Source organism: Trachypithecus francoisi, unplaced genomic scaffold, assembly GCF_009764315.1.
Source record: "Trachypithecus francoisi isolate TF-2019V2 unplaced genomic scaffold, Tfra_2.0 Lachesis_group2, whole genome shotgun sequence".
Lineage (NCBI taxonomy): Eukaryota > Metazoa > Chordata > Mammalia > Primates > Cercopithecidae > Trachypithecus > Trachypithecus francoisi.
The window spans coordinates 57,998,624-58,006,369 of record NW_022681465.1 but is presented as its reverse complement, the minus strand read 5'-3'; positions in this window follow the sequence as shown (position 1 = coordinate 58,006,369).

The following is a 7,746-nucleotide window of genomic DNA, read 5'->3' as shown; positions in this document are numbered from 1 at the left end:
CTGGCTTCATGGATGTATAAGTGACAAGCAAAAGTTGCATATATTTAGATCATAAAACATGATTTTTTGACATATGTATACAGTGTGAATTGATAACCATGATAAGTAACCCATCCATCACCTCATATGGTTACCAGCCCCTGATGATTACTATTTTTATTTCTTTACTAAATTCAACTAAAAAAATCCACATATAAGTGGATTATTTTGCCAGTAGTTGTCTTTCTGTGCTTGGCTATTTCACTTAATATAATGTCCTCAAGCTTCATACATGCTGTTGCAAAGGGCAAGATTTCCTTCATTTTAAAGACTGAATAATTTTCCATTGTGCAAATATACACCACATTTTCTTTATCTGTTCATCTTTTGACAAATATTTAGACTATTTACAAGTTTTGGCTATTGAGAATATTGCTGCAATGAACGTGGGAATATAAAAATATATTTAAGATAGTGCTTGTATTTCTTTTGGATATATACTCAAAAGTGAGATTGCAGGATCATATAGTAGTTTTACCTTTAATTTTTTGAGATTATCTAAATCATCAAAATAAGATTGTTGTAAGAAAATGAGGTCCATGCCACTGGAAACTGAAAGAAAGGTGATTCTTGTTATGTAGTAGCAGAAAACTTAGTTGAATTGCATCCTAAATATATGAGGAAAGCAGATCTATTATGCAATGAATCTGGGTATTTAGATGAGATTTCCACATGAAGTATTCAAAAATGTGGTTTTGTTTCTTCTTACTGCTTATAAAAAAAAATCAAGAGTAAAGAGAATCATTGATGAAACAACTCTTAAGCAAAAGGGAACCAGGTTTTTATGAGTTGGAATAAATTAAGCCTATTCAGATTGCAAAAGACACTAAATGTAAAAGAGTTATTGTCAGTAAAATGTGCTCTGGAAAGAAAACCAGTCTTTTGCTAATGCCTCAGAAGTATGCAAATATAAGAATATTCAGTCATGCACAGGACCCTTTGAAGAGAAGGAGATGTGACAACAGAAACAGAGGGAGAAAAATAAATGTGATGATGGAAGTCGAGATTGGATGGATGCATGGCCATGAGCCAAAGGATGCAGGTTGCTTGTCTAAGCTAGAAAAGAAGAAGACAAATTCTCCTTTAGAGCCAAAAAATACCTCACATCTGTCAGCATATTTGTTTTAGCCTATTGAGAATAATTTTGTACTTTTGAACTACAGAACCATAAGATTACAAATTTATGTTGTTTGTCCTGCAAAATGTGTGGTAATCGGTTACAACAGAAATGGGAAATTAATAAATGACCTATGTGAACTCTGATAATTCTAAATGGGATACTGGAAAAAAATGTTATTATGGAAAATAAAAATCTAGTCTGTCTTTCTGTATTCTAAAAGAATAATTTTCCTCCCAATAGCTTTCCCAATAACATTTTAAAAATATAGATTATAATTTCAGTACCCACATTTCCATGAAACAGTTAAAAGTAGATTTTACTTTTCTGTATATATTTCTTAAAAGATTCATCCAAGAGACAAATAGGAATTTTAACACTATGTTTTAATTGAGAAAATCTGTCTGTCTGTCTATCTATCTATCTATCTATCTATCTATCTATCTATCTATCTATTTTTTTTTTTCCTTAGAGATGGAGCCTTGCTCTGTTTCCCAGGCTGGAGTGTGGTGGCACCATCTCAGCTCACTGCAGCCTCTGCCTCACGGGTTCCAGCGATTCTCCTGCCTCTCAGTCTCCTGGGTAGCTGGGATTACAGGCGCACGCCACCATGCCAGGCTAATTTTTGTATTTTTAGTAGAGACAGTGTTTCAGCATGTTGGCCAGCCTGGTCTTGAATTCCTGACCGCAGGTGGTCCACTTAACTCAGCCTCCCAAAGTGCTGGGATTACAGGAGTGAGCCACCGTACCTGGCCGAGAAAATCAATACTAAGTAATAAATAATTAGACCTCAGATGTATAGATAGATAGATAGGTAGGTAGGTAGATAGATAGATAGATAGATAGATAGATAGATAGATAGATAGAGATGGAGTCTCTCTCTGATGTCCAGCCTGAGTGCAATGGCACTATTTCAGCACACTACATTCTCTGCTTCCTGGGTTCAAGCAATTCTCCTGCCTTAGCCTCCTGAGTAGCTGGGACTACAGGCACACGCCACCACATCCGGATAATTTTTGTAATTTTAGTAGAGACAGGGTTTCACCGTGTTAGCCAGGATGGTCTCTATCTCTTGACTTCGTGATCCGCCCACCTCGGCCTCCCAAAGTACTGGGATTACAGGCATGGGCCACCATGCTCGGTTGACCTCATATATTTTTATATCATGGTTTATTCACTAGAAAAACTGAATAGCTAATACAGATGGAACATTTTCTATCAGATTATATTTTCATGATAAATATATTTGGTTTATGTGTGGCAATATTTAACTTTACTTATCTCCTCTTTTCTGTAAAGGTTTCTGAACATAGTCAATAGATAAACTGTGATTTTAGTGCATATACTTGCAGAGAACAAAAATTTGTCTGGTATATTAGTTTGTTAGGGCCTCCTTAACAAAATACCACAGACTAAGTGGCTTAAAAAGCAGATTTATTTTCTCACAGTTTTAGAGTCTAGAAGTCTACAATCGAGGTACCAAGTGTTGGATTCCTCTTAGGACTCTCTCCTTGGTTTGCAAATGGTTGATCTCTTGCTGCCTCTTCACACAGGTGTCTCTGTGTATACACAACACACTCTTAGCAGTCCTCTGTCTGTCCTAGTCTCTGTTTATAAGGACGTTCGTAGATAGGGCCACTCTGATTGCCTCATTTTAATTTAATTAGCACTTTAAATTTCCTAGTTCCAAATATAGTCACATTTTGAAGTACAATTGGTCTTCAAACATAACAGATTTGAACTGTGCATGTCCACTTTTATATGGATTTTCTTCTGCTTCTGCTACTCCTAAGATGACAAAACCAACCCCTCCTCTCCCTCCTCCTCCTCAGTCTATTCAATCTAAAAGGGTGAAGACCTTATTATGATCCACTTCCACTTAATCAATAGTAAATATATTTTATTTTCCTTATGATTTTCTTAATATTTTTCTGTGGTTTACTTTACTATGAAAATATATATGTAACATGCAAAATATGTGTTAATCAACTGTTTATGGTATTGGTAATGCTTCCAATCAACAGTGGGCTATTAGTATTTACGTTTTGAAAGAGCCAAAGTTATGTGTAAATTTTCAACTATGTGGGAGTTGGTGCCTCTAAGGCCTCTCTGGATTGTTCAATGGTCAACTATACAGAGAGTTAGGGCTTCAACATATGGATTTGGGCATGGTGCTCAGTTCAGTTTGTAATATATGTTAATGTCTATTAATGTTATAAGATCTATCTTTCAAATCATATTATGAATTCATAGACAAATATGCTATGTTTACTCTTTCCTGGCTGTTTTGTAAGAACTCTTTTATATGTTAAAATATTGAAATTTTAACATGTAATAAAAGATAAGCAATTTAATAGTTCAGCAGTGACATTCTACTAAAACAAAATGTTTTAAACATATAAACATTTAGGCCAGTAGCCGTGTCTCATGCCTATAATCCCAGAACTTTGGGAGGCTGAGGTGGGCGGATCACCTGAGGTCAGGAGTTTGTGACCAGCCTGGCCAACATGATGAAACACCATCTCTACTAAAAATACAAAAATTAACTGGGCTTGGTGGCAGGTGCCTGAAATCTCAGCTACTCGGGAGGCTGAGGCAGGGGAATCGTTTGAACCTGGGAGGCAGAGGTTGCAGTGAGCCGAAATCGGGTCATTGCACTTCAGCCTGGGTGACAAGAGCGAGACTTCCTCTCAAAAACAAAACAACAACAACAACAAAAAAACCCTAAACATTGAATATAAAAGCAAAAGCACTAAGTGCATTAAGTGTTAAATAAATATAATATAATATATAGTTAATGAGATTTTAGGTTAGTGAAAATGTAATTGCATCTTTTGCCATTACTTTAATGGCAAAAGCCATAGTTACACTTGTACCAATTTAATATATTGCTCTTGAAATGGCTTGTGTTATAACTACTGTGGTAACACATTGGTACATATATCAATATAATGTGTATATATGAACTGGATTATACATTCCTTAGGATATACATTCAAAGGTGCATTTTAAAGTCCATCCATGACCTTGTGTGGCAGAAACTCTTAACTCTCTTAACTGTCTCCTGATGTCTAATATCTCTACTTTGTTAGTAATAATTTCTTCCTTTTCATCAAATCCCAGCAGAACACACATCTGTTTATCTGCAGCATACAGTTTACATATTTTTGCTTCCCTAGCACCTTCTTTTCTTCTTTCCTTGTCCCATGGCATAAAAATAAATGTAGAGCAGTGCTTGGAACCAAATTTTATTTGAAGAATGTAGATAAAACTAGTGTGATAAAAAACAAAATGGAAGGAACTCTCTTAATGCAACAGGAAGTGGAACCACTTACTTATTCTGGTATATTTGTCTATTTCTGAACTGATGCATAAAAGAAGACAACTTGCAATTAATTTAAACCAATTGTAGGGTCTCAATTTTATTTCAGCTTGGTAAATATATCATCAATTTTTCTTATTGTTTCTACAGCAAAATAGGAAAAAAAAGAAGAGTCGTTCCACAAGGTTCCCATCAATTTATCTACCAATCTACTTGTAACTGAACCCATATATTCCACCTTATCTCCAAAATTATGAATAAAATTTTTAACAGTAACATTTTTTATGTGCACTTGATTTTCCATGTGATCTGCCGGAGGCGATTGTTACAGAAATCATATAGATACAGATGCTTTTGCATTATACATTTCATCACCATTGAAATATCCTCATCAATATTCAATTATGTTATAATGCCTATCCATTACAAAAAAAAGAAAAAGAAAACCTTTTCACTGCTCTCCAGACACGTGCATTTGTAGTCTCCCTTTATTTTTCTTTCTTTTATGATTATTTTCTTTCTGTATATACTCTGACTTAGTTGTGGCTGCTATAACAAAATATCATAGATGTAGTAACTTATATGCAAACAACATAAATTTACTTCTCAAAGTTTTAGAATCTGGGAATTTCAAGATCAAGTATTTGTCAGAGTTGATGTCTGGTAAGGACATGCTTCCTGGTACATAGATGGCCAAGTTCTCCCTGTGTCCTCTCTTGGTGGAAAGTATGAGGTAGCCCTCTGAGTTGTCTATTATACATATACTAATCCCATCCCTGAGGGCTCTATTCTTATTTGCTAACCAGGTCTCAGAGGACCAACCTCCAAATACCATTTGGGTCAGAATTTCAATAAATATATTTTGATAAGGAAAGGGGGCACCAATTTCTATGGTTCTCTGTTTACACCAAATTTAGAATGCTCCATATTTCTGACTGCCCCTGACATGCAGTGGTTTAGTGGTTTCTTGGATCTTTTTGGATGTGTCATGAGTCAAAGCAACATAAACTGGGCCATAGCAACATAAATGGTGAGTAAGAAAATAGAAATTTCTCCCTTACTGGAAAAAGTTAAGATATTATTAATCATTTATGACTCTAAACATTTTGCATTAGTGAATTGCCCTCCATAATGCCTTTGAAAAGGCAGTGTTAGTTATGTAGCTTCTAAAATAGAGAATCAATCAGAAAAAGAAGCATTCTCAGTGATCATTTTCTAGATATAATCTGTTTATTGAGCATTTAAGCATGCATTTCAGGTAATAATAGATGAATACATAGAAGAATCTTTTTTGTTTTTTTTTTTTGAGGTGGAGTCTTGCTCAGTGACCCAGGCCGGAGTGCAATGGCCTGATCTCAGCTCACTGAAGGCTCCGCCCTCCAGGTTCACGCCATTCTCCTGCCTCAGCCTCCTGAGTAGTTGGGACTACAGGCGCCTGCCACCAGGCCCGGCTAAATTTTTTTTTTTTTTTTTTTAGTAGAGATGGGTTTCATCGTGTTAGCCAGGATGGTCTGGATCTCCTGACCTCGTGATCCGCCTGCCTCGGCCTCCCAAAGTGCTGGGATTACAGGCATGAACAACTGTGCCCAGCCAGAAGATTCTTTAAATAAAATGTAAATGTTTATCAAATGCATATAGGTTATTTTAATATAAATATCAAAGTAATACTTCATTTAAAAAGGAACAAATTCAGAAATAGGAAATACCAGAAAGGAATCTGGGAAAACAGGGACAGATTAAGGCTATCCTGGGTAATCCAAAATATGGTTATCATGAAGAATAGTCGTAGAACTAAAGGAGCACACAAGAGAAAAGGTTACTGAAGTTTAATGGAGGACATGGAAGGATTTTCTGGCAAGTCAAGCATTTTTAACTTCATCATTAGACTATGGATAAAGCATGAAAATGCAAAATTAGATTGACATTTAGAAGCATAATTTCTAAAACTGGCATTTTAGAAGCATGTGTGTGTACACACACACACAGACATATACATACACAGAGAGAGAGAATGGATTGGAGTGACTATAGGCAGATAATAAAAGAATGAAGGAATTATAACTATTTTAGAAAAATGGTATCAGAGGAGAGAATAACACAAGAGGGTGTCAATAAGGATGTAGTAATATCATTTTATTTAACCAAAATTTAGAATAATTAGACAAATATAATTATCAAACTCTTAGTATTATGCCACCTTTAAAATAATCTCAGTTTAAGGCAACTTTTAATTTAATCAACGTGGCATAAAAAATTCCAGTTTAATTCTTACCCAAAGAATTAAGATCCAACTTTGTTCAGAGACTCTTTAATGACTGTTAATGTTTGAAACGTTTTAACAACAAAACTTAACTATTAATTATTAATAGTAATTTTAAAAAATCCAGTTTATAATAATTCCAAAATCCCAGTAGAACACATATATTCTGTAAGGTGTTGTTTCAAATAAGATTGTCTAAGATTCAAAGTAGTACTTTAAAGACTTTCATATAGAAAGTAGACTGGCCTAAGTCATTAGAAAGCCTGACATTTTTACACTACTCTTTTCTGGAAACCACTGTCTATTTGGAAGTAGACTAATTTTAATTCGTTTATTTTTTTCAGCTTGATATTTTTCAGTACTATGCATATGGAAATTTAACCCTTCCTGTGAAGCAGATTTACTGTGCTCTGCTTACCAACATGTCTGAATCAGGTGAGACAGAAACCTCAAACACACAAGTTACATGAGGCAGGTTTATTACTTACGGGTAAGCAGAGAGGGACAACAAAATCTGGGATTCCTTGCAAGCCATTCTCCAAAGGGTCAAGAAAGCTTCCTGGCATAGATGTCATCTCATCTATCTTAACCCTGCTTATACTGATTCTGAGGTACCTGGAAAAGCAGCCTGCCCTGAGTTTTATATCCTGAGGTAACAACTCTCTGGGATAAAGCACTAACAAGGGCACCCTTCTCTTGCACAGGATATCCCTGAACCAGAGCCTTGACTGTCTGGCCAGCTTGCCCTTATTTTAAGATGTTTTATTCTCAGCACATTCTATAGTCATCCGTAGGAACTACAGCAAGGAAGGTGGGGGCAACTGGGTTGGTTCGAGACTATACAGAGAACTGTAACGTGCTTTCCTTCCTGGAGTTAGCACATAAATATACACCATTCCCTTTATAATCTACTAGAGATATATACAGTAGCTTGCAGGAATGCTAGAGTAAGAATAGATGGGAAAGAAACAAATGTCAGAAAGTTTATAAATGATAAAATAATTAACT